The 18,942-nt window shown below is 38.2% G+C and overlaps 1 long non-coding RNA gene across 7 annotated transcripts in view; it reads left to right on the top strand.

Moving 5' to 3' along the window:
• The window catches only part of LOC149576645 (uncharacterized), a 69,368-nt gene that overhangs the window by 16,323 nt on the left and 34,103 nt on the right, over window positions 1-18,942 (top strand). For 2 of the 7 annotated variants that reach the window (XR_016362017.1, XR_016362016.1), the window contains exons 3-4: window positions 13,571-13,643; window positions 14,603-18,942. The exon at window positions 14,603-18,942 is cut by the window's right edge. The exons of 2 other annotated variants lie outside the window; for them this stretch is intronic. This is a non-coding gene — a long non-coding RNA (uncharacterized LOC149576645). The remainder of the gene's footprint in view (window positions 1-13,570; window positions 13,644-14,602) is intronic. 3 more of the 7 variants (XR_016362019.1, XR_016362020.1, XR_016362024.1) reach the window with 2 other exon arrangements.

Raw genomic sequence — 18,942 nt, 5'->3', positions numbered from 1 at the left:
TACCCCTACAATGCCTACAATCTGATCTACATGCAAATATGCAATTCTTTTTGGATTTTTATGCAAATTTATGGGAAATTAAGTATGCAAAGACAAGCTACAGCTAATAGACATTTTGTAAAATACTTGCCATGCATCATATCATTTGCAATTTCATTTGCAAGAGTACCTATTGAAATCGGCTACTTATATCTCCATTATCATGAATACTTCAATACAATATTAATATCAAATAGCCAAGGCTCTTGGCAGATACATATGAATTAATGATTAAATCTGATGCAGGCTATCACCTACAGCTGTACCCCTAATTATGCAGCTGAATGTCATCTAACATGCACGAAAATGACAAAAGAACCTGTTTGAGGAGCCGCCTTGCATTCCCAATAAAGAAGCAGTAAATATTCTGGAAGTTGAAGACCATATGCAGTCCACACGAATTTCTGAAGAGGTCGCCCCTGTTCAGATCTGGAATGAGGAAATAAAATAATCTAAGCAGCTTCCTAGCCTCCAATAACTCCTAACACATTCAGCATAAGCCTAGGAATGATGCATCCCAATCTCCAATGAAAATCAATGCAAGTATGAGCTCTAGCAAATGAAAAGAAGTCTCTAATGGCATCTCTGTTGCTTCAGACTTAGCATCAGAAAATTCTTCAATAGAAATCTGGTTCTCCTCTTCAAATAATTGATGCCTCCAATAATATTCTTCAATGATAAGAGTCTCCAATTTAATGATCTTCAAAATTGGCCTTAGGCCACAGATTTCTGCCCTAATGAAGTGACTGAAATATCACCTCCAATCTGCAATAATTTAGGTGATATTTCACACCCTCAAAATTGCTATCAATGGGAGTTTTTGTTCCCAAAGACAAATTGATTATCTGCAGACCACATAACTCCACAAATACTCAAGAAGAAATCATCAATCATCAACATCCAATCTGCCTAGTGAGAATGAAGCCTAGGATGCCTATTTATTCTTTTTCCTCCACTTTCTCCAGAAACTTCTAGAACATTATTTTATTTTATTTATTAAGTGACTTGATAAAATATTTTATAATTCAAGTCACTTTATTAAGTTAGTTAAATATAAAGTCACTTTTTAATATTTATTTATTTGATAACTTTTTAAATAATTAACTTAATACCACTTATTTATTTAATTAAAATAATTAGTCATCCTCATAAAATATTCATTATTTTGGACAACTTAATTAATTTAATTAATTAAATCAAATTACCTCCAAAACGGGGACATTACAGTCCGCCTCTCCTGAAATTGCTTGTCCTCAAGCAATTCACCACCTAGATCCCACAAGAAGAATTGCATAATGTCCTTGTCATCACCGAACAATCTCTGCAACATTTTCCCAAACCGAAACTATTGTACCAACTCAATATCATCATCAAGTGTTGCAGAAGTATAAGCCTCAAGTGGAAGCAAGCCAAGAGACTGATCAACCTTGCCTCCAAACTTCGTACAAGCTAAACTATCATCCCGACTATTCAACACATGCGTTCCTGAATTGTGCATCATGAACAAGTCATGTACATGAGAATCAAAAATGAAGCTGTGAGAATTCCTCACCATGTACACCTCTGAAATCTCCTTTATGGGCCTCGTTTGCAATCCTGATGCACTAGTAGGATCACTAATACTATCAAAAATGCTCATCTCAAGACTAGAATTTGTTTACCATACAGGTAAAATAAATGAACACATACAAATAATGGAACATGAACAGCAGAATTCCTTAGATTATTTGCATATGCCAGAACATTACATTTTGCTTCCTAAGATAAGATAGAAGATGATTTACAATGATCCCAGATGGGATATAAATACCATCCACCGGACCTTCCTGAAGGAGTCCATCGGCCACAAACATTATCTCCGCTACAAACTATTTACCTGTCGGCTACAAAATACAAAACACCGACAACAGTCATTCCGTCAACTACAGAAACACCGCCGGGACCATCCAGTCGGCTGACACCATCCCCCCCAAAAAGAAAAATCGTCTCCGGACAACAATTACAAAATATCTGAAACAAATTAACAAACAAAATACATTAACAGAGTGACTACAACAAGAGAAATCTACTTCTGTCACATCACTTCCACATTCATCCCATTACATATGTAGCCTCTGCTAACACAATACTGTCTCCTCAAGCTGACCTTGATAGCCACCTATCTTGCTTTCTCTGTTTTCAACTCCTCAGTACCTTGAGCCAAGTGTCACTGCACTACCTCCAATTGGATGATCAGCTCCTCCCGAGCTCTCTACGCATCCACCAAGACAGCCTCTCGGCCAACACCTACTCCCAGTGCCTCTAGTACACAGACAGTCCATGCTTGCAGCAACTTCAACTCTTCTCAACCGGTTAGACTCCCACGACTGATATCTGCAACGATTGGGGGTCCAGGGGGCAACGCCCTTGGCGAGGTCAAGGGGCAGCAACCCTCGCCACCAAGACCAAATTAACACTTCGAAACCCACACAAAATTGAATGGAATACACTTTTTCTGTCGATTCCACACTCTTTTTGGAAACCACTGATGCTTCCCCTTCCCTTTGACATCATTTGCTACTCATTTTGAACTGTTTCAATCTGTCATCGTTTTTTTTTTTTTTTTTTTTAAATAAGCAAACCCTCCTGCTTCTATTTGTTTGTCGATTCCATGCAAAAATGGCATCTTCTTTCTTATAAAGTTCCCCCTTACTCCTGCCAGGCAAACAAGAAAGTGTCATGTAGATTACCTTCCGCGGGAAAAACTTTTCGCCCAATCCCCTCCGCGGGAAAATAGTGTTTACTACAATGGTCTCAATCCGCGAGAGATGAAAACAGCCTCCATGGATGAGCGTAGGGAAAAATAAATGATGATTACTTTTAACGCCAAACAATCATGAATTGAAACTTGCACAAAACATTGACCATTCCACTCGTTTGTTGGATGAAAACCTGTGCTGCTGTAGATCAATTCTTCTAAGTAAAGCCGAGGGTTGCTCAAATCAGTGACCTGCAACAGCAAGCCAAGGGCACAATACTCCTTTACCAAGCTCGCAAACAGTGAAAGAAAAGCATTTGAGACTGCTCAACTAAGGTACTCATGGCTCACGGCTTGCTGTGCGCTTCTCAAAGAAAACTCCGCGGAAAAAAAAAAACAAGTCCCTCATGATCCATCTATATACGCTTGGATGTACCTCCTTCAACCAAATACTATGAATCCATTCAGGTGAGATTCCAGCTAATCTGATGGCAGGGGATTCGATCCTAAGACCTGTAAAAGTCCGTTCTGGCAGTCGAGCAGCTGGATTCAGGTTTGCTTTTGTCAATTCTAAACCCTACTAGGCGGCGGATTTGCCAGGGTGAAGCAGGAAGTAAGCAATGGTGAAATGGAATGGTGAAATGTCGTTTCAAATTCTCACCAGACTGGCGCAAGAGACTGACTACTGCTCGGAGAAAAATCACTACCAAACAACATTGACAGACTACCGCGGCAGATAAATGTGGAGGTTCGATTCCCACGAGGAAAAGCTTTCACGGACAGTTTGTGTCCGAGGGATTTCTTTTCTGCCCACAGATAGACTCTGCCCGTGGGGCTTCTTTTTCACCCACGGATAGACTCTGCTCGCGGGGCTTCTTTTTCACCCACGGACAGACTCTGCCCGCAGGACTTCTTTTCACCCGCGGACAGGACTTTGCCCGCGGGATTTTTCTTCTTTTTTTTTTTTTTTTAATTCTTTTTTTTTTCTTTTTTTCTTTTTTTCTTTTTTTTAACAAAAGAAAACAGCACCTCAATTTTGCCTCCAAGCGTCGCCATTCTACAACGACGAGGGAGTTAACTTTTTTTTAAATTCTTTTTTTTTTTCATTTTTTTTTTTTAATTTTAACAAAAGAAAACAGCACCTCAATTTTGCCTCCAGGCGTCGCCATTCTACAACGACGAGGGAGTCAACTTTTTTTTTTTTTAATTCTTTTTTTTTTCATTTTTTTTTTTTTTTTTTTTAACAAAAGAAAACAGCACCTCAATTTTGCCTCTAGGCGTCGCCATTCTACAACGACGAGGGAGTCAACTGGCCATTCTGTGATAGTGACGAAGTCTTCCTAGCACCATATATTTGCAATTTAAATCCGTTGACTACCGGAGGCACCTCTTGCTCGTCCAATGTCTCCAATTTTATCACCCGATTGTCACCAACCTCCCAGGTCTGATATGGGCCAACCCATCTTGCCTTAAACCTTTCCTGTTTGTTTTCATCCCGACCATCGTACTTGAGTACCAACTGCCCCAGCTGAAACCTACTGAGTTTATCATGCTAGGCCTTATGTTTGTTCTGTGTTACCTCCGTTGCTCACTGTGCCTGCGGTCGTCACACATCTAGCTTATTTCCTTGTTGTCGGTACCCTTCAAGTAATTTTATGGTGCGATGCATTCTTTTCCTCCTGTGCGGTCCGTTCACCATGTACCGAATGATGGGATCTTTCTTTTTTTTGGGTTTGGACTGTATGTTCTTTCCCTCAGCTTCAAGCGTAACTGCCTTTCCTTCTTCTGCTGCTCTGTATTCCTTCAGACACTTATTTTCCTCTTTTTTCTCACCTTTGTCGACCCTTAGCATAGTAAAACTCAAAAACAATTCGTAGTCTTCTATCTGCCAGTGGTAAAGGCCATTCACCGAGTCTAGGTCATCATCATTTGATCCTCCTTTTAGTGTCAATACTCCTTCGTTGTTCTGTTCCATTCTCCTCTTTCCTTCATTGTCACTGTCACCTTCACCTTCTGAGTCTGACGATGCTGCCTCCTCACCTACCATTTGTGTGTGCAAGTCAATTATGAAACTTTTGCCTCCACACTCCATTGATAGGGTATTTCGTTTTCAATCATATGTTACTTTTGCTTGCACCAACCAATCCCGTCCCAGAATAGCATCATATCCTTTTCTTTTCAATGGAATGACCACAAAATCCAATAAAAATGGTTGTGTACCTATGGTTACCGGTTGCGTCCTCAAGGTTCCTAACGGTTTGATCCTATGTTGGTCTGCCGTGAGCAACTGGAATGTAGGTGGCCACAGCGTCGACTTTCCCAACTTCTTCCAAGTATCCTCTGGCAAGACATTCACGCCGGACCCTCTGTCAACAATTGTGTCTGTCAAAACATTTCTCAAGATCCCCATCTCGATGACCACCGGATGTCTTCCCGTCGTGAGTGCCAAAAGCATTGGGTCTGTTGCTGTCGCTTCCCTATTGTCCCTTCCTGTCTCTTCCATTGCTTTCGAAAATGGTGTATGATTCAGAATGGCCGTCCATAACTGGGGCATTGTGAGAAGGAGATCACTTATCTTGACCGGTATCTCCGTTTGTAAGATCTGCCATACAATGTTTTGTTCTACAAAGTTCCTTGCCAAGGTGCCAGTTATGTCCTTCAACTGAGATATCCCTGTCGACGATGCCTTTCCAATTTCTGCCTGCACTTCCCCCAATTTTTTTTTTTCCTTCGCTGGTAGTTTTGCTTGCCTCTGCGTAATTGCCAGAACCTCCTCTTCATCCGTGCCAATAGTGATCAACTTTACTCCAGACTTTGGGCACTTGGCATCTTCATGGTTGTCGGGTCCACACCATCTGCATAATAATTTCGGTGTGTTTGCCGCTATACAATCCCGCACAAAATGACCCCACAAATTACATACTCGGCATTGAACAATCGACCGTCCGTTTACATCATACTGGGTTCGACTTCGGCTCCCATTATTATTGTTATTGTTTGCATTGTTGTTATTTTGCCCTTTGTTATTATTCCTGTACCCTCTAGATGTGGCACCTGCGCTATTCGTATTTTCGCTACTACCCTACGGGGAAGCCTCCTGTGTGAGAAGCACCTACGAAGATCCTCTTGTCTTCATGTTAAAGGGGCACTCTTTTGTCGAATGGCCCATGATTTGACAAATGTCGCAGAATTGGTTCTTTGGACACGATCCTTTAGTATGACCGTCGGTCTTACACTCCATGCACCACAGCTCACTACCTTTTGGCTCCTTCTACATGTTTTTAAACTCCTTCATCATGCGGATCATGTCCTTCTGTAAAGCGCGAACCTTCTTGCTACTGCCTTCATCGTCACTGCTATCTTCTTCGGCAGGCTCGTCATCATTAGAATCAAATGAGCTAGTGTTCTTCTTCTTCTTTGTTTTCTGCTCGCTTTCGAGGTCCAATGCTCTGTTATAAGCTTCTGTGTATGATGACGATGGCACAATTTTCATTTTCCTCCGCAACTTCGAGCGTAAGCCTTCTACTTACCATCTTTTTTGAAGTCCGTCTGCTGGCTTACTTTCCATTTTGTTTATCAAGTCTTTTAATTTTCTGGCGTAAACGCTGACGGTTTTGTTCTTCCCCTGCTTAGTATTGAAGATCTCTGCTACAATTTCATTATCATCCTGCAATAGTTTAAATTCTGCCAGAAACTCCTTTTTAATGTTATCCCAACTGTTTAGCTTTTGTGGATCTGTATCAGTGAACCAATCAATTGCTATGCCTCGTAGGGTGGCCGAAAATTGCCTCATCCAGTCGTCTTCATCAGTTATCCCATTTGCCTTCCAGATCGTTTCACATGTTTTGCAATGTCAAATGGGATCGGTCGTACCATCGCCATTGAACTTCGGCAGTTTCTCTTTTGGTCTTGCCATCACAATTGGTTTCTGTAAATAGGCGTTGCTCGATCCTGCAACACTGGCGCTCTTCACTCCCACACCGGCGGTCTGCACTCCCACACCGACAGTCTGTACTCCCACATCGGCAGACTAGTATCCCACACCAACAGTCTGTACTCCCACACCGGCGGACTGGTCTCCCACACCGGCGGTCTGCGCTCCCACACCAGTGGACTGCTCTCCCACATTGGCGGACTGCACTTCCACACCGGCGGATTGCTCTCCCACACTGGCAGACTACACTCCCACACCAGCGGACTGCTCTCCCACACCGGCGGATTGCACTCCCACACCGGCGATCTGCACTCCCACACCGGCAGACTGCTCTCCCACATTGTCAGACTCAACAACTGCGAGCCTTGGTGAAGAAGGGTGTTCTGAAGTTGTCCCCTGCAGAAGTATATCCCGGACGAAGAGTTCACTCCACGCTCTTGCTCTGTCGGTACTCTGAGCCGTGCGAGTCAATGCTCTTCCATCTGGATTCTCTTCCCTCGGCGAACACAAATTCAAAAACTCCTCCCATGCTTCTTCCACCAATTCCACCCGCTGCCGAGTCTCCTCCAATAATTCTTCGGCGCTCCGATTTTCGTCAACAATCTTTTGAAATCTCCGTCGGCGTTCGGCTTGCTATGCCAGAATTAAATTCTCTTGCACAATACGGATTCCATCTTTTCCCTTGACCTTATTTCAATCCTTGTTAAGCTGATTTGGCATTAATCTTCATTCCTCCCACCTTCCAGGTTCATAAGGCAATGGCGCCAAATGTTTACTGTACAGGTAAAATAAATGAACGCATACAGATAATGGAACATGAACAGCAGAATTCCTTAGATTATTCGCATATGCCAGAACATTACATTCTACATCCGAAGATAAGATAGAAGATGATTAATGATAGAAGATGATTTACAATGATCCCAGACGGGATATAAATACTATCCACCGAACCTTCCCGAAGTAGTCCGTTGGCCACAAACATTATGTCCGCTACAAACTATTTACCCGTCAGCTACAAAATACAAAACATCGACGACAGTCATTCCGTCAGCTACAGAAACACTGCTGGGACCATCCAGTTGGCTAACAGAATTAAGAGAGCTATCATCATCCAAGCCATAGAGTGGATTGTCATATGACCAAGCGGCTTCCACTTCAAACAATGGATTGAGAATCATCTCATGTTTCTCCTGAATCACCTTTTTCTTTCTCTTACTATCCAGCCCTTTGATACAATGCATGCCTCCATCCGTAATACGCTAATACCCCTCAATACATGCCTCCTACCATCAACCTCAAAAGACATTTCCATCTTAGGTACATTGAGGGTAAATACTCCCAAGTCCTGGAGCCACTTCATTCCCAAAACTATGTCTATCTCTCCCATGTTGACCACATAAAAATCTGAATGTAACTCATAGCTATTCAATTTCAAAGTGAGATTAGCAACCTTTCTGGTGCATGCAAGAGTATATCCATCTGCTACTCAAACTGTGAATTCATCAAAATCCTCAACCTGAAGTTTGCAGTGAGCTACAAAATCTCCATTAATAAAGTTATGCATCACACCAGTATCAAGCATAGCGATGCAATGCTGTCCATCAATTGTCCCTCTGAACCTGAATGTAGTCTCATCCTGAACATTGGCAATATATGCCATGGGAGCAAAAGTCTCCTCACCTTGATCAAGTTCTAAAGCAACCTGCTGATCAACTTCATCAGAATTAGAGTCCTCAAAGTATGCCCATAGGAAATGGTTTGCCTTTCTCTTTGGCCTCAAAGGGCAATCATGATCCTTGTTGTAAGGCTCCTTGCACCAATAGCATAATTTCTTCTTCCTCAACTCTTCTCGTGTCTCCTCATCCATCATAGGTGCTGATCTCTTTTTCTTGTTTGATTGTTTGGGAGTCTCATTGCTTGTTGAAGGGATTTGCAAGCTCTTGCTCTTTGGTACTGCAAACTCCATGCTCCTAACCTTCTTCATTGCCTCTTGAAGAGTAGGAGGATCAAAGGCTTTTATCCATCCTCTTATAGGCTCTAATGAGCCCTCCATGAATAACACCACCAATCGTCTTTCTAAGAATTGGGAACCATTACTGACAATCTCTGAAAGTCCCCAATGTAGTTCTCCAAACTCCCAACTTGCTTGAGTTGAGCCAAATCTCTGAAGTATGATTCTAGGTCTTTCTTGTCAAAGCGTTCCACCAATCTATCCACAAATTCCTAATAAGATGTAATCTGATTATGCTGCAATGTAATCAATCCATGATACCACCATTCGTGTGTTGCTCCTTCCAAATGCAAAGTAGCATACTTGATGGCTTCCTCTTCTGTCATGGGTCAAAAAGCCAAGAAAGTATCCAACTTATGAATCTATGACTGTGTAGTAGATTTGCCACTTCCATCAAACATAGGTAATGTAAGCTTATTAGTAGCCTACTTGAGATCCTTATTCTAATTCTGAGGTCTCCTCTCCTATTGAGACCTGTAGTAGTCCATCCTTGTTTGTACAAAACGATCAAAATGCATGAGCTCTCGAGCTCCTGGTGTCAATCGTTGCCATTCATCATGAGCAGCCATATATACATCAGCAAAAGTAGACTCCTCAACATCTTCACCATTCTCTTCTACTGCACGTTCTTCCCTCAAGAAGGTGGGTCGTGTAGGTCTATTTGCTGTTCTGGAAGGAGTTCTATGAACTCTAGGCGATCCCACTGCACTCTTGTTATCCTCTTGCTCCTGATTCCGTTTGTCCTGTGTGTTTATGCACTCAACCATGGTAGTAAGTGCCTGCAAAGCCTCAGCCATCTGCTCTTGTCCTGTAACCATTGCTCTGTAAAATTCCCTTGTTTCCTAATCCTCATTCCTATTGTCTCTTGGTGGGCTATACTCTTGCTTGTTACCCATGGTGTCTGGCTGCCTGTCAAAATCTTGTTCTCTGTCAAACCAAGCTCGCCTATGAGTGTAAAATCTAGGTAGCTGCATGTGATTGCTAAACCCTCAGGATGGCAGGAATTTAGCTCTGATTGAAAACTGTTGATTTTTGGCCTTAGAAATTTTGTCAAATACTTCACATACAAGGGTCATTTCAATTTTCTTTAATGACTCTTTTCTTCAATTAGCATCAATGAGAATGCTTGCAAGAAGACTCAAAATTGACTAAACAGTGACCTAACATGAATGTTCAACTTATTTTGACAATATTCAATGCATATATGTGACTGAAACTACTTGCAATATGTAGCTACAACAACTAGTAATTATGACAAACACTTTGGATGCAACCTAAGATGGCATTAATGCACTTACAACCAAGTGTCATTACTATAGTGGCCATAATACAAACATTATTTATGCCCCCCAAAAAAAAAAGAACCTACAGCCAACTGGTAATTTTAGCAAACAGTTGGTATGCAACCTATATGCTGATAAGAACATCTACAGCCACTGACATTATGTCAAACAGTTGGCATGCATAAGCTGATGATATTTGATTACACAATTGTAACATGAATTTCAAAAACTACTTATCACTCATTGATTGTCAATGTTTATTCAATACAAAGCTAATTACAAATTGGCCAAGACTCTTGGCATCACACTTATGCAACTTAACAATTTCTGAGTACAAATTGCAGCCTCTTACACATGTTCATATATGCATAAAATAGAATACAAGACAACATAAAGAACTTGGTTGAGTTGCCTTGTTTGGAAGATGAAGTAGCCAGCATATATCAATAAATGAACACCTTTTATGTGATGAATAATAACCCAAAGCTGAGCAGCCCCTGCTGTAACTTTCAGACTTTCAAAATAAATATATCACAGCTGCAACCTTCAATTACTATCATCAATCTTCATTGCCAAGCTTCAAGAAGGGATTCACCCAAATACCCATGTGCCAAAGATGTGTGAATGAATTTCTATGATTTTATTTGTGCTCTCATGCCCAAATCGCCCCTGTATTGCAGACCTCAGAAAATTAATTATGGATCAGCCTCTAAAGATCTTATGAAGCTCCAACGATAGTCTCTAGTTCTTTGGAATTCAAGCACTTTAACTCAAGATCATAATTGATGAATATTGTAGCTTCAATAAACAAAATCGTGGTTTTATGCAGACTAAAACAAATATATCAGAAATCTGAAAATGAAGAATGCTGCAAATCAAACCCTAATATGGCCAAAAGATGAAGACTTTGATCACCAAAATATCTCCAATAATTCATCAAATCGAGTCATACAAAAGCTTGGCCAATGGCCACAAAGTTTTTACAATGAAGTTCAAATAGAAAGTCTGAAGTAACTTTCTCCCGGCTACAATAATTCAACTGATATTTCACACCCTCAAAATTGCTCACCAATTGAGAGTTTTCGTTCTCAATGGCCAAAGATAACTGCAGAAACCCTAGGCTCCACAACCATCAAACATCAACATCAACAACAACAAATCTACCTGTTGAGAATAAAGCCTAGGATGCCTATTTATTCTTCTTTTCTCCACTTTCTCCAGAAACTTCTAGAACATTATTTTATTTAATTTATTAAGTGACTTTATAAAATATTTTATAATTCAAGTCACTTTAGTAAATTAATTAAATATAAAGTTACTTTTTAATATTTATTTATTTGATGACTTTATAAATAATTAACTTAATACCACTTATTTATTTAATTAAAATAATTAATTAGTCATCCTCTTAAAATATCCATTATTTTGGACAACTTAATTAATTAAATTAAATTAAATCAAATTACCTCCAAAATGGGGACATTACACACATATATTTAGAATATATGTCTTTGTGTCTTTTATTATTTTCTTCTTAATCTCTATGTATTTTGGTCATCACCAACATATATTTTATAGCTTCGTTTTAATAATAATTTTGTATGTGCAAATATCTGGTCATTGTTTGTTTAATCAATAATTCAACTTCCTTTCTTACTTCATATGCTTCTGTGCTTATGATCACTTGACTTGGAAAATATATAGCTGCTAATATAATCAATCCCCTTTTTAATATTTGCTTCATCGATGCACTGCCTTTGTCTAGTATATTTATTATTGAAATGTACATACTTAATATGAATAGATGAAGTAATTGTTGCACATCTTTATCAACATCTACACATCCATGAGAACCTAGTCTTGACTCTTGATATCAGTGACAAAATATATCTAACATATGTCAATGTCTTGTCATCAATGACAATCTCCTGAACATCTTTGACATCAAAGACAATATTTCCATCAATCTCCCCTTGTGAAGGTTCTATCTTACGATCTTTGACATCAATACAATCTACTTTCCATCTTCTGAATATAGTCTTTAAAAATCAACTTATCTTAAAATATTTCACTCTTTTTTTAAAGGGTTTAATGAATAGTTTCATTTTATATCTCCCCCTCAATTTATACATCTTCTTTTCATAACTAGGAGATGTGTAAACTACTAGTTATCTTCTTCTCCAAACTTGTATAGTTTTTCCTTTATGATTCTTTTGCCTCGAAGTCCATAAGGATTCTTTATCTTCTTTCTTTGCCAAGTTTCTTTCTCCATACAAATATAGGTTCTTTTTGTTTGATCTTTGTAAGATTTCTCTTGTATCTTTTGCATGATTTCCCGTTCCCATATCTATAATTTAATGCTAAGTGCCCATACTAATTTCTACTTCTCCATCCATGAGAATTTTTCATTTGTACTCTACATTTTCTTGCCTAGTGACCAGAATAGTTGCATGAATAGCAGTATCTGTAAAAGCTAGGTTTACATATGTTTCCTTTCCATAATCCTTTTTAAGTTGAACACCTTTGAATTTTGTGGATGAATCCTTTGTACAACAACCTTCTTTAACAAAGCCTTTAAATGTATGATCTTGCTTGTTATCCTCTCCTTCATATCCTACTCCCATCTTTTTTGTCGATGGTCTTTGATTATCAATTATATCCCTCACACTTTTAGAGTTCTTTTCAAATTTAAGATTGGTATTCAATTTGATAGTGGTTTTCTCTAAATCATTTTTCAACATGATGACTTCTTTCTCTAATTTGGCATAATTTGCTTCCTTTGCATTTAACTTCCTCATTGTATCATCCCGAAATAGTTTGACATCTTCTAATTGTTCTTTTAAATTTTCAATTACTCTATTTGACTCTTTTTGGGCTTCACACAATTCTTGGATTTCTGATTTTTGTTTCGCATTCTTTTTCTTAAGCTTTCTATTTTCTTTGTAAGAATATTGAAGTTCTTCCATGATATCAACATCATCCTCCTCACTATCAACCTCTTCTTCATTTATCATCTCTATTCGATCACTCTCAACACTAGTACATTATAGGTCAAATTTCTACCTTTATTTTTGACCAAGCTTGTTGAATACATTTCTCTTTATGCCCGATTTGGTCAAAATTTCAACCAAATTAGGGTTTCCTAATTTAGTCAAAATTTTGACCAAATCAGGTTCATGATCAAGAAAACAAAAATTGTGTTCATCATTTGTTATTTGGCAGAGTTTGTTTAGTGACGGTCTATGAGGGAGCCATTTCAGGTCAGTGCAACGAAGAAACTATTGTGTACCCAAGATTTAAAAGATGATAATCTTGTGAGACATGGAGAAACAACTTCAAATCCAATATGAACTAATTGTTGAATGGTTTTTGAGGGCTGGAATCCTTGTGTTGAGCTCAGCTTGTTAAATCATGAACAATTTATTTAACAGGTTTTATTAGATCAGCATATGTTATATCAAATCATTCCATTTTTGTCAATTCCTAAGTTATATAGCTATACATGACACATTCGCTAGCACCATTTGTGCTTTATTGTCTGAAGCAAGGAATGTTGAATGCAGTATATATATGCTTAAATATCTTATAGATTCTTTGCGAGAAGCTTTTCAACAGGAAGCAATATACCTGCAGAAGGTATGTTGTTTTGTTCTTTTGCTTTTGCTAGGGATTTGATGTACTTATTTGAGGATATTGATAGAGTAGCTTTTACCAACACACTTGTGGTTGATGTTTAAAATCAGCTAGAGTGGGTATGTTAGAGTAGCTAATATTTAAAAAAAGCATTTGTTTGAGTTTCTTGTAGAGAATGATATTCACTGGAAAAAAAATTCAGCAGCAATCAGTTTCTATCAGCTAACAAAACTTAGCAATATGTATTTAAGAAGCAATCAGTTTCTATCAGCTAACAAAACCTAGCAATATGTATTTGCAGACATTGGCAGTGAAAGAATACATAGTTTCTCAGCAACTTCCCTTCTCTCCTTAACTCTTGACAAGAAGCATAATTTCCATTGGACCTTCCTATTGGATCGCTATTAATTTTTGTTCAGAAAAACTATTGCAGTATTCAAAACTCTGTAAGGGTAGATTTTTAAAATCAATTATGCCTTAATAATTTTGATTTTCTGATTGGTTCATTAATTACAGGAAATTCAATATAAGAATAATAACAAAGAAATATCAACAACTTGGTGTAAAAGAAAATTTAAAAAAAATAAAATTGTGTTCATGCATCCAGCTCCAACCATATCATGAGCTTCTGACTTTACAGTTCTGAGAAATAATGAATAGATTAAAATAGCATCCAAATGCACTAAACAGAATTACATACTTCTGCCGAATTTCTTCCATCCCAAGTTCCTGTAGATAATTGTGTATGCTCTGAAGAATACAGTCAATATCAATCTCGTAAACGGTATTTTGAAGAAACTACAGAATCAATATGAATTTCAAAGGTTATGAAGCACATGACGTTTCAGCTTTGCAAATTACATTTGGGACTAATTGTGCTACACTTACTTTTGTGAGTTTGATGAGACATTTTACAACTAAATCAGAGAATTTCTGATGTCTGAGAATTGGTACTTCTTCAGATGCTGGAGAAAGCCACCTTGAAGGTTCTAGAGGCTTCAACAGATAAAGTAAAACTACAAAAGCTGAAGTTCATTCAGCATTTTCCTGCAGTCAACATCAAAAGAATTAGGATGCTTTGACATGAGGAACAAAAAAAATCACTCTCTCAATTCAAGGTTCTCACCTAAATTTTCAGCATTATAACATTAAGCGCTTTCAGCAGCTGACTTCCATCATCCATCAACGGAATTCTTTCATCCAAAAGCCACAGGAGAAGCTCAGTAATGAGACTATCAAGAGTTCCTTCCATTACAGCATGGGCAGGCTTCTTTATTTGGATTCTGGAATATGTATTACAAGGCTGGAACTATAGTACGGTGGTGGGTTGTCCCAACCCTCCAATGGGGTAGTTCCTTCCTTGTGAAGAGAGAGCTGATCTGATACAAATTAGCTCATGAAAGGAAAGCCAGCCCTACTGCTCCATAGTAGGGCTCTTCCATGAGAACAAATAAAGAACATCCTTACCTGATTTTTATAAAATTTAATATATTTTAATTTAATATAATATATAGAAATTCTGAATTCAATTCTCACTTTTAGTATTTGCATATCTATTTATTTGTGCTCTATGTGTTTGATTGGATAAATCCCAAATGAACCTAATGGCTAATTTTTTTAACTGAATGTGCAAACTGAACTGACAAACCAGAACTGAAACCTGAACCAGGATTGGCAACTTTAAATACTCTTAACTATTAATTTTTTAAATATCAATAGTAATTTTTAAATATCAAATCAAAGTTTTGGGCATTTTCAAATTATTTGAAGCATGAAAATAGGGTAAGAATAAGCACCAACAATGCCATTTCTCCGACTGAGTAGTTGTCTTGCAGATGAGCATGTAGGGATCCCCATAACTCTTTTGCTGCTTGCTCCCTGTGTAAAAACTAAAAAGTTAGTTCTGCTTGCCCTTTGAGGCATGTTACTTTGGCCATTGTTTTCCTGAATTCCTATTCGATTCATTCTGTTTCCTAGCAGCAGGTTTATGTCCATTGTCATATCCAAGGCCAAATTCATCCTTGTTCTGTCCATGCCGGTGGCATATATTTGTTGCATACGATGTACTATGTTATTAATACATTCCACATGTTATTCGCATTAAAAACTCTAATTAGTAATGATATCGAGTTTCCACAATCCAATTGATGTTCAATACTTTTTCTGGATGCAAAGAATTTAACACAACATGGTCTAGAATAACTATTTCTGATAGTCGTAGTTGGTTGGTTGGATATTCCTGGCTTGGTTATTTACCGGCCATACTACTATATATATATTAATATGTTTGCTCGATTCCAATCTGCTTAATGCTTTTCCCAAAATTTTACATGTGAATCCACACCTTACGTTCCATCTGTTTCTCTCAAAATATTTAGTCTCTTCCAACTTCTGTCTCTTATTTACATTGCCATGAAGATATTTATTGATTTCTTTGAGCTTTCAGTTCATTGATTGCCTTAAGATTGGAGACATAGCCAATTCTGAAAGAAGAAGCTCAAGTTACATTGCCGGTTGAAAACTACCCTTGCCATACGGGCAAACTTGAAAATGATTTTAAATGATTTTTTGGGCTTGTGTTCACAGTTGCTGGATTCAAATTTCATGGATGAAAATCAAATAAGTATGTGCTGCTGTCCTGTGAACTGGAAATTGGCACCAAAAAATTCTGAAAGAATCTTCTAGTTTTACAAAATGTTACTCCCAGAGGTATCAAGTAGTGTTAGATGGACACTTTTCCTAGTGGCCTCTTTCCCATCTCGTTTTGTGATGCAGGGCACCGCTATGTTGTCTGTGTGGGCTGTCCTCAACTCCCTGGACAGACTGGAAATGGCCAAGGTGGTTGGAACATCCAGTGGTAATCAATGTAGTTTTACCCCCCTTGCTGAGAAAAACTGATCCAATCTCTTGCAATTGCATGGACTTGTAGATTGTGGGAAGTGAACCACTGCAAAGGATAAGTATCTTTTGAGAGCTCAAACTCCTACAATGTACTCAGAAACACAATCTTTGGATTTCCAATTAATTATAAGATTGTGATTTAATTTAGGAAGTCTTGGAGGTTTCTGTTTGTATTGTGAGCACAGAGAAGAATTAACTTGCAGAGTCTTTAGAAACTGAATATATGGATCACAGAGACTTTTTGGGCAGTCAATCGAACTCTCTGTCCTGGATGTCAATGCAACAAGGTATGGACAAGGACTATCACAAGATCCACATGTATTCTACATGGGTTCTAAGGAGAGAAAGTGTCAGGGTGCAATAACAGATTATTAAATGCTGAAAGGGAAGCAAATGACACCAAGGAAGTGAGGGAAAAGAAATCACCCAAAATCAAAGAGGATTGTGGTTGTTTTCCCAGTGAGAGATCCCTCCAAAAACTGCACACCAAAGACCAAAGAGAAATGTTGTGATGATTGAATAGGAGCTTGCCACAGTCAAATCACCACTTTGGTGTACCCACCTCCATGGACAACCAAGATAGATGGAGCTACCAAATAAAAGGCAAGGTATTATCACCTAAGAAAGCTTCAAATGTACAAATTACCAACCCCTTAGAAGAGGAAGACCAAAGTGTCCAAGGACAGAGTTGCCTTCACAGAAATGTTGCAAGAAAGAAATGGCGACCTCAAAACTTCAACAATAATCTCAATGTGGCAATAAGAATTTTGATACGCTGCTGCATGTGGGAGAGGAGCAACAAACCAGATAAATGCTAGAGCAGTTGTGAATGAGCTTCAGAGAGTCTGAATCAACGATTGAAGAGTAGAAAAATAGTGGTTTTACCATCAATATAGCAGGTCTGGATTCATCTGTGATGCCTGCGAGGGTTGATATAGGTGTTACACTGCCAAAACATGTGAAAGTGGAATGTTTCAGCATTCAATCCAATAGTGGATTTTTCTCGGGATGCTGGAGCCACATGCAGATGTCTGTATGCGGTACACTGGTCCAGGAAATAATTGGGCTAAGAGGTTGGGGAGTCAAACATGTTTATTAAATATGAGCATATTTTGATTGAATTAAGGAATATACAACATAATTGTTTTTCATCTATCTAAAGGGGAGGTTTATGGGATGTGAAATTGTATGGCATGCAATTTACAACAATACAGGAATAAACATGGATTACCTTCTGTCTGTTTGATGGTGCTTTGACAGTCCTATTTCCTTTTGCAAGATCGTCCATTGCAGCATTGTCTTCATCATTGGTGGCTTGACTCAATTAATGACAGACAAGGTTCATGCCTTCAACTGCCTGCAAGTGTATATGAAATAATTCAGAAGAAAATTTAATACAATTTATTTCAGTAATTTGAGCACCCCCTAATGATGATGAACAATCAATCCTACCAAAAGAAATCTAAGATTACATAGATTGCAAAAGAAAACCAAGAATAACATATTTACTATGAAGCATTCAACAATGCAATAAGTGACAAAAGGAAAATAAGGCTGAATATATGCAGAACAGTGAAACCATAAAAAAATTATCATGTGAATTGTACCTGCTCTGGTGAACCAGAGGCAGTTATATTAAGAGCTTCATTCCAATCAGCTGGCCCTATTGGCAGTGACAATGCTTGAGAGCCTATGAGCATATGAGACTCCCTAGACCACTCAAAATGGATATTGTCAACCCTTACACTGTAACATGAAAAATAATAAATCAGCTAAAATGAGAAGATTTCTACAGATATCAAATCAAAGTCTTAAAAAACTACAAGTTGAATCTTGATAAAAAGACATCAACTAAAATATTCACTCAAAGAGTCAAAAATAATATATATATTCTTTATCAACCAAAACCACAATTACTAATGTACCTTGGCACATGTGCATTAGAAGGCTTCAGTTGGACCTCTCCACTTTGTTCCGCAGTCTCACTTCTGCAAAGCAAGAATACAATTAACTACTCTAAGATATAGGAGTCATTTCCTTACATACACTTAAAATCTTGCTAAACAAAAAAAACACATATCATATTAGGTATGTGATGAGTCTTATCATAATTTAAATAGGTAATTCATAGAAAAACAAATATTTGTTTATACTTCATTACAACAACTGTTTGAAATTTGAGTTACAAAGATTAGATAACATTTCCTCTCTCATCCAAGTATTCAAAGCATTTGTATGTAAGATTAACAAAGAAAAATAGGGTAAAACTAGAATCGCTTATAATTTACAGTATAACTGATTTTTTGGTGACTATTCAAATATGGTGTACAAGCACCTGTTAAAAACAATAGTCCACCAAGATAACTGAGAGGAGATGATGCATCCCATCCATTGACCATTC

The sequence above is a fragment of the Cupressus sempervirens genome, chromosome 1 (assembly GCF_028749045.1).
Source record: "Cupressus sempervirens isolate cs-2001-9-10 chromosome 1, ASM2874904v1, whole genome shotgun sequence".
NCBI lineage: Eukaryota > Viridiplantae > Streptophyta > Pinopsida > Cupressales > Cupressaceae > Cupressus > Cupressus sempervirens.
The sequence above is the reverse complement of the archived record's forward strand: the minus strand, read 5'-3'. Positions and strand labels throughout refer to the sequence as shown.